Source organism: Oncorhynchus masou, chromosome 6 (assembly GCF_036934945.1).
Source record: "Oncorhynchus masou masou isolate Uvic2021 chromosome 6, UVic_Omas_1.1, whole genome shotgun sequence".
Classification (NCBI taxonomy): Eukaryota; Metazoa; Chordata; class Actinopteri; order Salmoniformes; family Salmonidae; genus Oncorhynchus; species Oncorhynchus masou.
Window position 1 is genome coordinate 52464431 of NC_088217.1, and position 15363 is coordinate 52479793.

The 15363-nt window shown below is 42.6% G+C and overlaps 1 protein-coding gene across 1 annotated transcript in view; it reads left to right on the top strand.

The window, feature by feature from the left end:
- Positions 1-13019: 13019 nt before the first annotated feature.
- The window catches only part of LOC135541153 (chemokine-like protein TAFA-2), a 190612-nt gene continuing 188268 nt past the window's right edge, over positions 13020-15363 (top strand). The window contains exon 1 of the mRNA XM_064967267.1: positions 13020-13476. The gene's annotated coding sequence lies outside the window, so the exon portion shown is untranslated. The remainder of the gene's footprint in view (positions 13477-15363) is intronic.

The window sequence follows — 15363 nt, forward strand, 5'->3', positions numbered from 1 at the left end:
CAGAAGGCAGGGGTTTAGTGAACGCTGTTGTGGGGGGGGATACGCACTGCAAATTGCGCGCCAGTCTGGATTGGACATAAAATAACCATTCCCTGTCACAATGAAGACAATATCACTCTTGAGCAGTGCTGTTGATCATTTATCAGTGTCGTGTATTCATGTCTGCAAACGGAAGCCAGGCTTCAGAAAACAATTTACAACAAATAATACAAAAATAATGTATTTTTCGTCTCTCATAAATGTAATTCAATTCGCATGCGGCTGATTGTATCTCACTGGTTAAAGCATACGAGCGAACGAAACAGCACCCCTCTGTCTGTGTATGTGTAGCGTATCTATATGATACTGTCTGGTCAGAAAGAGTATGACATTGTTTCTGGCATTAGCGTTGAATACAATGAGCATTTGGCCTCCCTTGATAAAAAATCTACAAAATAATAGCCAATGAGCGTTGAGCTAAACTGAGTCATCTCAATTGTGAATGGTCCTTTCTCACAAAAAAAGTGTCAAGGGAAGCCATTTTGGATTTGGCTTCACATCAATCACATCACAAGCCAAACATCATTACTGATAGAAAACACTTGCTTTGTTGCATCTCATTGTTCTGGTGGCTTGCTAAAATCGTCACTTTCCTAAATTAACCATGTATGGAGATGGATTTGGACTTTTACTTAATTCTCTGTACTGGCCAATGAATATAACGGTGATTCTGATCCAACCATAAATTAATACATAATGCCCCTGGCCTAAGATAATGGAAGTTCAACATGTAGGCATAATTATGCTAATGTTAACTAGCTGGCCTGGCATATTGTTGCCCATGAAAGGAAGTTAGGCTAGCGAGCAAGTATTTTAGCCAGGCTGCCTAGGACAACAAAAACTAAAAGCAAACTATTTTAAAATAGATAAAAATAAAAGTTTGACTGAGTCCTAGACCATTTAGGCAACATGAAAGAGGAGGATGTCATTGGCATTTCTCTACAAGTAGGGTGAGTCAACATGTTTTTTCTACTTGGGCACACACACAGAGAAATCAGTACCATGGACAGCCACATCATATTTAACTTATGTTGATGTTCTCATTACGGCTCCACTTCTCAAGAGATGGGGAATTGTGTTGCCTCCCTGTATTCAGGTATAGGCCAAGCCTACTACTGTCTCTGCTAAGAGGTCTAGACCTTTATGGCACAGGGCAGGTAGCTTGTGCATTTGTCCTCTAACTGCAAAGTTGCTGGTCCAAGTTAGAAAGCCCCCAAATGAATGCACTACTACAAGGAGTTTATTATGATGGACTGCCAATTCCACCACAATCTTGATATTTTTCAAGGTTGAGGGTAATGCATATATTTAGGTCAGAAAAAACATAATCCAAAAAATGTGTGTTATGCTCATTTAAAAGTGGTAGCCTAATCTCAGACGGATTTTCTCTAAAAGTATGACTGTTGTGGTGCTCTTATACTGTTTAGTTACACTGTAATTAGTTCCAGAGTTAGCTCCTGAGTGGCGCAGTGGTCTAAGGCACTGCATCTCAGTGCTGGAGGTGTCACTACAGGCCCTGATTTGATCCTGGGCTGTACCACAACTGGGCCGTGATCGGGAGTCCCATAGGGCGGAGCACAATTGGCCCAGTGCCGTCCGGGTTAGGGGAGGGTTTGGCTGGGGTAGGCCGTCATTGTAAAATAAGAATTTGTTCTTAATTAACTGACTTAACTAGTTAAATGTTTTTTTTAAATTACTCTAGGGCATTGTAGAGTAAACATTTCCACAATAGAGGGAGCCAGAGTATAGGAGATGAGAAGCAGTTTGGCTGATGAACAGATGAAAATTAAACATAATAATCGTTATTTAGCAGACGCTTGTAAACAGACAATGTACACAATGTATATAGACTCTCTTTTTCTTTCTACTGTGTTATTGACTTGTTAATTGTTTACTCCATGTGTAACTCTGTGTTGTCTGTTCACACTGCTGTGCTTTATCTTGGCCAGGTCGCAGTTGCAAATGAGAACTTGTTCTCAACTAGACTACCTGGTTAAATAAAGGTGAAATAAAAAAATAAAAAATGGCCCATGCAATAATTCAACCCACAACTCTTTTGTAGAAAACAAACACCATGCTCCAATCAACTTGGCCATTTGAGCCAAGTGTGTATGAAGGGATACAAGCCACATTACCTGAGTACACAAAAACATTTTCTGTTATCCCTGATGGCAATTTGCTGAATAGGATGCATTCATATAATTTTATTGCATGTTTTTGTTTACCATATCTAATAACTGGGGTTATGTTGCTGTGTTCACTGTTGGTGAATTTGCAATCACAGAGTAGAGGCTGCCAACAATGTCAGGAAGCAACACTGGCAAACAATATCAGAAAACGAAATGAGAATTTTAGCCTGTCTCTAAGGAAGAGCCATTTAAAAAAATATATATATCATATCTAAGACTACTCCCAGCTTACCAACTGGCTGTGGTTGGCAATGAAGATGTAATCTCAGAGCTGATAAATGGCCCTCTACTTGTCTGTCAGGAAGACTGATCCACTGGGCACAAATGTGTTTTCATTTGGAAACAGGGAGAATGACAGGTGCATTTTTTTTATTTTTGAATCTCCTCCTCGCTCTCTCTGTGTGGGTGTGTGCTCTGGGAGAGGCAGCCAAGACTATCAGGTAAAGCCAACTTGAGATAGATGGGGAGGGAGAGAAGCAGAGAAAGAGATGGAGTGAGTGAGGGAAAGAGAGGAATGAGAGAGGAGTGTGTGGGAGTTAAGACAGAGAATGAGATGATAGAAAGTCCCGTGTAAATTATCTGTGGTTCATATTGGATCGATTTACAGTACATCATTGAATCATATGTTGTCTGGTTAAACTGTAAATTAATCATCGCATTTGGTATTGAAATATACTCATCCAAATCACTACAGTTATTTTAACAGATACAGATGCAATACTGAGTAGGTTACCGGTAAGTATTCACAATCTTATAATTTTACTGCAGTCTGATTGGTGGAACTTAGTCTCTGAATTTAGCCTCATTCAATATGAAGCACTGGCACAGTGGGTTTTGATTAATGATACTAGAATGAATTCCACAAACCAGGACATATTGGTTTCATATCAGTACAGCACAAGCATTTCTGATTGTTTCAACTTTTCATCCTCTATTTAGCATTTCGTTACATTACCTTTGATAAAAAAGTAAAATGGGTGAAAAACTCTTGAAGTATGATAGCATTAGCTGTATGGTGGTGCTGCCCCTTATATTAGGTTCTATATGACAAAATGCAGCAATATCTCCCATAGTCTTCTATTTTCCATAATCTTGCAGTTGAGAGAATTGCCACTGAGAGCAAAAGTAGTTAAAGTGCAAACTACTGTACATTACAATGCTCCTTGATGCAAACCCATTAGTCAAGGCTGCAGCATCTTGATAGAATAGCTACTTGGAAAGACCTGGCATGAAGCCTGATGCCTCTCTCTGCATTTCTTCTGAGTGTCCTCTATCTGTGGTAAAAATGACACGAGAAAAACAGGTGTCAGTGAGTCTGTCGATCTGTTGAGTCAAGGGGCACTCCCTTTCGGATAAACCACATGAATTTCACACATGAACTCATCATTTGACAAGTTAATGTGATAACATTTGACAACATGTGAAGCCACATGATAACATAGTGTCAATGGACTGTATGCCGATTGCTTGAGACTTAACCTCACTTGGGATTTGAACTCACAACCTCCTGGTTGCTTGCCAGCTGCAGATCCTCCTGCACCACCGGGTTGATGTTTAATGGAGATTCTCTATATATTTATTCCCATTCATAGATTTCTGAACTTCTTGAGTTGCAGTAAATATAAAGTAAATCTATCTATAAAATGACCAGTATGCTGCTGTATAAATGGGTTTGCTGACAACGTCGCAAAAATGATGCGTACTCATCGATGTTGCCAAAAGCAGTGTGTTGTTATGATACTGAATGGTCAGATAGCTAGCAACAATTACAAGAAGCTGCCATATGGAGAATTGTCTTGTTTTTGTTTTGACTTATTTCATGCAAATGCTAATATAGCAAAAATGTGTTAGCTAGCTAATCAACAACAATCTATTTCAGAAACAACATTTAGAGATCTAAGCCCCTTCTGTTTTACACGTGATGGTTTTGTTGCTGAACAAGCAACCTGTCTATGCTGATTTAAATTACTGTAAAATCTTCAATGATTTTGTACTGTGACCACAATTCTGACTTAGCCTTAAATTGGATTTGAACTCATAACCTCTTTGTCTGCAACCTGAAATGTACTGCTCCTGTCACGCCCTGACCTTAGAGTCGTTTTATTTCTCTATTTAGATAGGTCAGGGTGGGCATTCTATGTTTTGTTTTCTATGTTTCTTTGTTTCTATGTTCTGGTCGGGTATGGTTCTCAATCAGGGACAGCGGTCTATCGTTGTCTCTGATTGGGAATCATACTTAGGTAGCCCGTTTTCCCTCCTTTGATTGTGGGTAGTTCTCTTTGTTAGTGGCACTATGGCCCTGTAAGCTTCACGGTTGTGTCTTCGTTTGTTGTTTTGTTGGCGACATTTTAAATAAAAAGGAAAATGTACGCTGACCACGCTGTACTTTGGTCCACTTATTCCTTCCAGGAAGACGGCCGTGGCAGAACTACCCACCACAAAAAGGACCAAGCAGCGTTGTTAAAAAGAGTACTGGACATTGGAGGAGATCCTGGCCGGAAGGGATTGCCTTCCATGGGAACATGTGGAAGCAGCCAGGAAGGCGGAGGCCGCTGGTAAAGGGGCCCAGCGTTGTGAGGGAACACTGCTTGCACGGAAGCCTAAGAGGCAGCCCCCCAAAACATTGTGGGGGGAGGCAAACGGGGAGATTGGTGGAGTCGGTTTATAGACCTGAGCCAACTCCCCGTTCTTACCGTGGGGAGAAGCGTGATACTGTTCAGGCACCGTGTTATACGGTGGAGTGCACGGTGTCTCCAGTGTGCGTTCACAGCCCGGTGCACTACATCCCAGTCCAGGATGGTGCCGGCTCAGCGTGCCTGGTCTCCAGTGCGTCTCTTCAGCCCAGGATATCCTGCACCGTCTCTGCGCACTGTGTCTCCGGTATGTCTGCACAGCCCAGTGCGTCCTGTGCCAGCGCCCAGCATTTTCAGGGTGAAGACAACCATCCAGCCAGGACGGGTTGTGCAGGCTCTACGCTCGAGACCTCCAGTACGCCTAAATGGCCCTGTGTATCCGGTGCCTGCACCCAGAACGAAGCCTCCAGTGATGATCAATGGCAAGAAGCCTCCGGTGATGATCCACGGCACGAAGCCTCCGGTGATGATCCACGGCAAGAAGCCTCCGGTGATGATCCACGGCAAGAAGCCTCCGGTGATGATCCACGGCAAGAAGCCTCCGGTGATGATCCACGGCAAGAAGCCTCCGGTGATGATCCACGGCAAGAAGCCTCCGGTGATGATCCACGGCAAGAAGCCTCCGGTGATGATCCACGGCAAGAAGCCTCCGGTGATGATCCACGGCAAGAAGCCTCCGGTGATGATCCACGGCAAGAAGCCTCCGGTGATGATCCACGGCAAGAAGCCTCCGGTGATGATCCACGGCAAGAAGCCTCCGATCCGGAGCCTCTGACAACGGCCTCCGGCGACGGCCTCCAGTCCGGAGCCTCCGGCGGCTGCCTCCAGTCCGGGGCCCCTAACGAGGGTGCCCAGTCCGGGGCCCGCGGCGAGGGTGCCCAGTCAGTACTGTGTTACAGTTCATATAAGGAAATCCGTACATGTATATAAATTCCTTAGGCCCTAATCTATGGATGTCACAGATACCTTCAAAAAAGGTAGGGTTGTGGATCAGAAAACCAGTCAGTATCTGGTGTGACCAACACATCTACTTCGCATAGGCTGCTGATTGTGGAATGTTGTCCCACTCCTCTTCAATGTGTGTGCAAAGTTGCTGGATATTGGCGGGAACTGGAACACACTGCCATACATGTCGATCCAGAGCATCCCAAACATGCTCCGTGGTTGACATGTCTGCTGAGAATGCAGACCATGGAAGAACTGGGGCCGTAAATTATCATGCTGAAACATGAGGTGATAATGGTGGGATGAATGGCATGACAATGGGCCTCAGGATCTCATCGTAGTATTTTTGTGCTTTCAAATTGCATTCGATAAAATGCAATTGCGTTCGTTGTCCATAGCTTATGCATGCCCATACCATACCGCCACCATGGGGCACTCTGTTTACAACGTTGACATCAGCAAATCGCTTGCCCACACAATGCCATACACGTGGCCTGCGGTTGTGAGGCCAGTTGGACGTACTGCCAAATTCTCTATAACCACATTGGAGGCGGCTTATGGTAGAGAAATTAGCATTAAATTATCTGGCAACACCTCTGGTGGACATTCCTGCAGTCAGCATGACAATTGCACAATCCCTCAAAATTGGAGACATCTGGGGCATTGTGTTGTGTGACAAAACTACACATTTTAGAGTGGCCTTTTATTGTCCCTAGCACAAGGTGCAAATGTGTCATGATCAGGCCGATTAATCAGCTTCTTGAAATGCCACACCTGTCAGGTGGATGGATAATCTTGGCAAAGGAGAAGTGCTCATAGAACATTTCTGGGATCTTTCATTTCAGCTCATGAAACATGGTACCAGCACTTTGCGTTTATATTATTTTTCAGTGTACATATATGAACTCACATGGTACAGTTCGGTACCTTGTAGGTATAATATATATAATTTAATTTTACCCCTTTTTCACAGTATCCAATTGTTTTAGTAGCTACTATCTTGTCTCATTGCTACAACTCCCGTACGGGCTCGGGAGAGACAAAGGTTGAAAGTCATGCTTCCTCCGATACACAACCCAACCAAGCCGCACTGCTTCTTAACACAGCATGCATCCAACCCGGAAGCCAGCCGCACCAATGTGTCAGAGGATACACCGTTCACCTGGCAACCTTGGTTAGCGCACACTGAGCCCGACCCTCCACAGGAGTCACTGGTAAGCAATTAGACAAGGACATCCCTACCGGCCAAGCCCTCCCTAACCAGGACGACGCTAAGCCAATTGTGCATCACCCCACAGACCTCCTGGTCGCGGCTGGTTACAACAGAGCCTGACTATCAGAGCCTGGCGCGAACCCAGAGTCTCTGATGGCACAGCTGGCGCTGCAGTACAGCGCCCTTAACCACTGCGCCACCCGGGAGGCTATCATTAGCAAATTTGAGTGTGTGCTCATATACGTGCATTTGTGCCAACTGTCAGTGAAAGTGTTGTAGCAGTTTAAGTGTTTGATGGCAAGTTGAGCATCTGTTCTGCAGCTGTTTAAGGGAACGTGGCTGTGCTGCACAAGAGGTTATTGTGCATGTTCCAGTAACCTAATGGTGACTTGTTGCCAGAAGATTCTGTGAATTTATAATTTCTTGACTGTAGTAAACTACTTGTCAGTAAGTTACTGTGAAAGTCACAATAACTTACTGGCAAAATGTTGCCAGTAGCAATCCTTGCCAGTAACCTACTGTTGGCAACATGCACATCACTTGCTGATTCAGAGCATACAGTGCCTTCGGAAAGTATTCAGATCCCTTGACTTTTTCCACATCTTGTTACGTTACAGCCTTTTTCTATAATGGATTAAATAAATACACATTTTTAGCAACCTACACACAATACCCCATAATGACAATGCAAAAACAGGTTTTTAGGAATTTTTGGCAACAAAACATAAATATATATTTTTACAAAATGTTACATTTTATTTAACTAGGCAAGTCAGTTTAGAACAAATTCTTATTTACAATGATGGCCCTAGGAACAATATTGAGCTTCGGTGCATCCTGGTTCCATTGATCATCCTTGAGATGTTTCCACAGCTGGATTGGAGTCCACCTGTGGTAAATTCAATTGATTGGAGATGATTTGGAAAGGCAGACACCAGTCTATATGAGGTCCCACAGTTGACAGTGCATGTCAGAGCAAAAAAACAAGCCATGAGGCCAAAGGAATTGTCCGTAGAGATCCAAGACAGGATTGTGTTGAGGCACAGATCTGGGGAAGGGTACCAAAAACATTCTAGAGCATTAAAGGTCCCCAAGAACACAGTAAACTCCATCATTCATAAATGGAAGAAGTTCGGAAACACCAAGAAAGACTCTTCCTAGAGCTGGCCGCCTGGCCAAACCTGAGCAATAGGGGGAGAAGGATCTTGGTTAGTGAGGTGACCAAGAACCCAATAGTCACTCTGACAGAGTTCTAGTTCCTCTGTGGAGATGGGTAAACCTTCCAGAAGGACAATCATCTCTGCAGCACTCCACCAATCAAGCCTTTGTGGTAGAGTGACCAGACGGAAGCCACTCTTCATTAAAAGGCACACGACAGCCCTCTCGGAGTTTGCCAAAACCCACCTAAAGACTCTCAGACCATGAGAAACAAGATTATCTGGTCTGATGAAGCCAAGATTTAACCCTTTGGCCTGAATGCCAAGCGTCACATCTGGAAAAAACCTGGTACCCTCCCTATGGTGAAGCATTTGATGGCAGCATCATGCTGTGAGGATGTTTTTCAGTGGCAGGGACAGGGAGACTAGTCAGGATCGAGTAAAAGATGAACAGAGAGAACCTTGATTAAAAACCTGCTCCAGAGCGCTCAGGACCTCAGACTGGGGCGAAGGTTCACCTTCCAACAGGATAACGACCCTCAGCACACAGCCAAGACAACGCAGGAGTGGCTTCGGGACAAGTCTCTGAATGTCCTTGAGTGGCCCATCCAGAGCCCAGACTGATCAAACATCTTTGGAGAGACCTGAAAATAGGTGTGCAGCAACACTCCCCATCCAATATGACAGAGCTTGAGAGGATCTACAGAGAAGAATGGGAGAAACTCCCCAAATACAGGTGTGCCAAGCTTGTAGCGCCATACCCAAGAAGACCCGAGGCTGTAATCGCTGCCAAAGGTGCTCAAACAAGGTACTGAGAAAAAGGTCTGAACTCTTGTTTACATGTTATATTTCCGTTTATTTTTTTACGATGATGGGTAAAAAACGATTTTGATACATTTTAGAAGAAGCCTGTAACCTAACAAAATGTGGAAAAAGTCAAGTGGTCTGAATGCTTTCCCAAGGGTACTGTATAGAGCAGCAGCAACAGCCTATCAGAAGATTGCAGGCGTGGCTTATTGGTGGTGTGGCTTTCTGCTAGCTCCTTTTGGTCTCACATGACACGGAATGTCATCCCAGTTAATGTGCTCTGTTGTATTTTGTTCATAAACATTACGTTTTTATACTGTCAGTTCTGCAGCCTTGTTAAATATATACCAAAGTGTATGGACACCCCTTCAAATGAGTAGATTCAGCCATTTCAGCCACACCCGGCAACCCAGGGAACCCCCATTATGTTATTTTGACCTCCCATCATTATAATTGGATGAAGTGTAAACGCTGACACAGCCTATTAGCTATAAAGGTAACTCCAAACTAGGGCTGTGTCGATTTATGGCATTTTGGGTAAGTATTAATTGTCATGCAAATGAACACAGTTATTGACATAATTCTCATTTTTGTAGAATATTTGTTTTGCTTGTAATGCATCATAGTGCATCAATTAGCCAATTACCGTTTCTCATTGAAATTTCCGACCTGCTAACTGGTTGAATGCGGCACGTATAACCACAACCAATTAGCAAGTCGGATATTTTCGAGTGTCCTAGTTCCAACTAGCACGTGAACGCGGCATCATCCCTGAACTCCGACATCACATACTAAGGAAATTACCTCTAACAGCATTTTTGACACTAACAACAAAACATTATTAATTTAAAAAAAAGATCTATTAATGGTTTTTGAACTCCAATTGGTGTTTCTCAACGAATTTCAAACACTTCATATGTGATATGTCACATGTGACACGTGTTTTTGGAACACTTCACATGTGACATTACAAATGTGAAATCATGTTATCACATTAACATCACATAAGATCAAACCATCGGTAAGCAATGAAATGGTATGGGGGTTTTAAAGTAAGTGGTGCACTGTTCATATAACCCCACCTGGGATTTGAGGTATGCTGATCTTTCTCCTGCAACACAGTCTGTAGTATTCCCCCACACATTCAATACCTATAATAGATAGCAAAAGAGTGCCACCTGTACTGCTATTTTAGTTATCAGTTATTCTGACCATTTTCTCATCATTGATTTAATGGACTGTATACTTTTTCTGTATAGTTGTCTAATGTTGGTGGGGCATATTATTCTGTTTTTATGTTACTCCTGAATCACTATTATAATATATAAATATATTTTCTTGAGTGTATTTTTAACTAAGCTGAGATGTACTTTGAAGTCCAAAGTGTAGGAATACAGGGGAAATCAGTTACTAACCCAGACATGGTAGCGTAGCAGGAAAATTGGAATGCCATGAACCATGCCATGAACCAAGAGCTTGTGAGTTTTAATCCCGGATAAGGACATGTTAAACAATAATTACTGTATAAATTAACATACAGACTGTGGTCAGATACGACAGTGTTTTCAACGTACATACAGTATGTTAAAAGCACTGTCTGTGTATCATAACTACTCATTTTTGTTTGCTGGTGAATGACCTGTAAAATCTGTTGTGAAAATTTGTGAAAGGTTATGTGATCACGTGAAAATAGACATGTGAAATATCATCACATGTTGAAGTGTCCCAAAAACACATGGTTTCACATGTGCAAAATGTGGAAATGATACATGTCACATTTTCCACATGTGAAATCATGGGGTTTTCCGTAAGGGTTGACTGATGCTGCCGCTGAATAATTGATGGACAGCTACATCCCAGAAGCCATTATGCCTCCTATTTGTCCTCCTGCACTTTTCTACTGGACGTCACACCGTCTTCATCACATCCACGGTGAAGACAGGGAGGGGTTCAGGCAGAGGACTGCATGGGGAGGAGTCGAGGAGGTTACTCCACTCACAGGGCCTGTTATTTTAAGCAGAGACACTACAATCATTGCTCCTGTTTGGCCCAGGAGTTTTTCAGTGTTCTTTTCCCCCCTTCTCAAGGCGAGAGACAGCGGGGGCTGACAGTGTATGAGGGGTCACACAGAAGACTCATTAGTCTCACTTTGCAGATCTACTCACTACTATCACTATTATTCAGAGCTAATGTCCTTCACTGAGATGTCAAATGCACATATTATAGCATCCCCATGGAATTTTCTTTAGCTACAAAAGTTGCCCGTTATTTGACCCCAGCAGATATTAGGAACAGTAGTGAATGGCCATGAGGCTCCATGGCTATCCCTCTATGTGTTCAGCTTATAAAGACTTATGCTGGGGCCTCTGTGAAGTATGCCCATAATAAAGATGTGTGGGTATGCCTTCGGGGGCATGGATTGCATTGATCATTCCTCCCCATGCAGCTTGTGGAGCCTTACCTCATGGTTGAAGCCATCGAATTGCATGACTTCATGAGTGCAGTGTGTTCACAGAAATGTGTGCATGGTATGAGCTTCTGCTCCACTTACTGTGTAAATACACATTAGCACTGGAGATTAATGAGGTAATCTCTTTTAGTGTGTGTGAGTTTGTTTGTGGTGGGGATCCAAAGCTCCCTGTTAAAACTACACCTTCTGGTAGGATATGTGTTTTGATGGACACGTGTTTATCAAGTCGAGAAATCATGACCAAGCTGATGAGTAGTTGTCACACTGAAGCATTTGTAGGACTAGGATTAGATGAAGGGTCCTTTGTATGACGGCATAATGGAAAAGCATTACGCATTCTGTGAGGAGTGATGCTATGTCTGTGGCCATGCCGTCAGTAAGTTCCTTCAATAACGACACAGAGTATATGTAATACCATTAGTCAATGATAATGGCCAGACGTCACCCCCGCCCCCACCACCAATCACGAATCATCAGTCATGCAGTGATTTTCATGACCTACCCACTGGCTCTGTGCACGTGTGTGCGCAAAATCTCTGAGAAGTAGATGACTTGAGTTTATGATGATAACACTCTGAGGGTGTCCAAAAGCAATCAAAGTCAAATCCAAATGTTTGCCTCCTCTCTCCGCAGGCTATTTCAAAGCAGGATATTGATTATTCCGCCCATTCCTGTCTTTTGAGGCAGACAAAAGACAGCGCTTGAGAAATAGAGAGATAATGCAATTACTAAAGAGAAAGCTTTTTAGACTGAGCGGTAATGCTTTGGGAGGAGAGAGAGGGTGAGTCTCTGAGCGAAACGGGGAGCGTACTCCCAACCTTAGTGTGTTAGGGACCTAATGCATATCAGAATACATCAGCTTCTCTCTGAAGATGTTTTCAAGCAGACAAACAAACTCAGGGCTTCTCTGAAATCCTAACAAATAGTTTTTCCTTTTACTGCTTTGTGTTACAGCCTGCCCGAGGCACCTCTTTTAACCTCTAATCTCATCAGTTTCCTCCAAACTGATAATGCCCAAGTCTGAGAATGCTGTTTTCTACTTTCCTTTGGGCTTCCTAAAGGCTATTATTGAAATGTGTTATACATGCAGTGTATATTAGCATACTTGCTTGGATGAGTTCAAACATTTGAAAGTGAAAAGCTGATGAATAAAAGCGTGTTTTCTCATCGAATCAGAGTTTATGTGCATCAGGGATAACATCATCCCAAATTGACAGTAGACCTAGATCTGAGGGTTTTCAGAGTAATATTTAGCCTACATGGTAATACATGTCTTTATAATATGCCATTAATTTCATTTTAATATGTGACAATAGCAATTTCGTTGGCACCATATCATAGATACATACCATCTTCAATAAACCATCACATTTCAGGGGATAACTCTCATAGCCTATTATCCTCTTTATCATACATCTATTGCACGACGCCAAGGCGGCAAGTGAAAATGCCACTGAGTGGCGCCAAATCATTGAAGTAACGTTGTTTTGAAATAATACACTTGTCTCAGGTGCGTACCCTGCTCTGCCTCCGGTTGCTAACGCTCCGACCCCTCATCTCAAATGCCTCGTCTGGAACGGCGAAGAAACACACCCACAACAAGTTAACAAAACAATACTGGGTGACTTGCAACAATACTAATATGTTCTGGAGAAACAATGACTGACTATACGTTTTTGCTTCCAAGCTGTCGCCCTTTTGCGGTTGGGAAGTTCTGAAAAAGCGCAAAAGGACCTGGAACTTTAGAAGATCTCCCATTGCTTTCCAGTCTACTGATCAAGCCGGGGGTCCGGTCGAGCTTTAAAGTCTATGCAATACATTTTAGACTTCTCTCGACTCGGGGATTTGTGCGCTCGGAAAGCTTGATTTCTACATAATTGTCCTAGGTTATGTTTTTGTCGTGGTGGGCACCTTCATGCGATAAGGATATGCTATTTCTTTAACATTATCCTGGTTTTGTTTTTGACAATGGAAAGCAAATGAAAGGGGCATTTCACGGGATTAATTGACAGCACAACGACAGGTAGGCTATGCGTCTTTATGAATATATATTATATTTAATTTATCTAGGCTACATCATTTTGCTAATGTGAAAATAATCTAGGCTACTTGGTGTTTTATATATCCTAATAATGAACGCAAGTGTTTATTGTGATCTTTATTTTCAAAAGCATAAAACGTGCACGGTATGGATAACGCATTCTGTGGACAGAATATATGAATTTACAGCCATTTCTACATACTTACAAAATTAGACTTTGCTACGTACTGAATCTTAAAGCCAATCTCACCGATGTTCACATATCCTTGTTTCAGGCTACTATTAGGTTTGTTTGTGAAAACTACAGTATAATTTGAAGTGCTTTATTTGTAAAAGGGATGCATGTAATATACTGGCACAGATGAGGATCCAAACCAATACAGTCGTTATAAATAATGGTTGATGACAATACGGGTTCACGTTGGTCTAAATTCATGTAATCCAGCAAGGTGTTGGTATTGGTTTCTTCTCTTTAGCCTGTGCGTAAAACATAGTGTTCCTTATGGATAGCCGCATATTAGCCTACAGAATGTGCATGAAATGTGAGGATCAAAAGTTGGCACATGGTTATTAATACTTCTATTTCTCCCCATGTTCGCTGATACTGTACATGAGTTGTGATGGGTTTCATGTCAATAATGAAATGAAAAGAAATATGAAGTAATTTTCCCCCAGTGTATGGCACAGGTCCTGGTGCTGCTCCAGTACAACTAATTGAAGGTTTGTGAGGGGATAACTTCACTCATAAGGTGAATCTCATAACTGAGGCTGTTTATTAAAGAAATTCGAATAGTTACAGCATGCAATGGCAGATGTATATTTCTCTTTCTTTCTGTCTTGCTCTTGCTCTGTCTCTGTGTGCAACACAATTTTTGGGGTGCAGTTCAGGGAATATTTGACGCTAAAACTGCTATGAAAAAGCTTAACACCGAGACATATGACTAATGCCTTTGTTTTTAAACATTCAACTCAAAATCAAGCTTTTGATACATTTAAAATCAAATCTATTGTTTCTCAAAAGTTATTTGTTCTAGAACAAATGGTATTAGTACCAGAAGGCCAAGCCTTAGTGGACCAAAACAATTTGTGTGTTGACAACTAGGAAAAGCTTAGCTCCTTATGCTAAGACACACTGCACATTGGAGGCGGCATTAGATCTGACTATTCACAGTATGTGCTTTAAATGTGATTTTCCTCCTTTCTCTTCATGCTCTAACAAAGCAGCTGTCTGATTAAGGAGACAGAGGATTGTGGATTTGTGTTTTGGTGACACAAGCACTGTCCTCAGAGCTAATCAGCCTTGCTTTTCCTTGTCTGCCCCTGTAGATATTCATGATTATGCCACCACACAGAACAGTGGTGCACGTTCCCCCCCCCCCCTCTCTCTCTCTCTCTCTCTCTCCTTTCTCCCACATCCTCTTTATCTCTATCTCCTCCTTCCCAGTTCTCTATTCATCCATATGTCATTCATCTGTCCATATGTCCTTCATCCCCCTGACATGCGTTGTGCGGTCAACTGTCTATCTGCAATTAGTGCTATCACCTAATTTCATCCTGTGGAACACAGATGGCAATAACCTTACGGCTCCTGTTGCGCAGCGACGATACAACTCTGCTGTGATTAATTGAAGTCCCTCCAGAGAGTCAGAGGAGGTGTAGATCTTCCCTTTCACACCCGCTGACAGGGAACCCTTTACAGTGTTTTATAGATTGCCGTATATAGCCCCCGGAGTTGCTTGTGGTCCCGCTGTTGTTCTGAGTTTTTTTTTATATTGGACTGTGTTATTGTATTGCTGACAGACGGAGCAAAGGCCACCCTGGGACAGTTCAACTGCACTGGATGTAAACAATGCTGGACAATTCATAAGA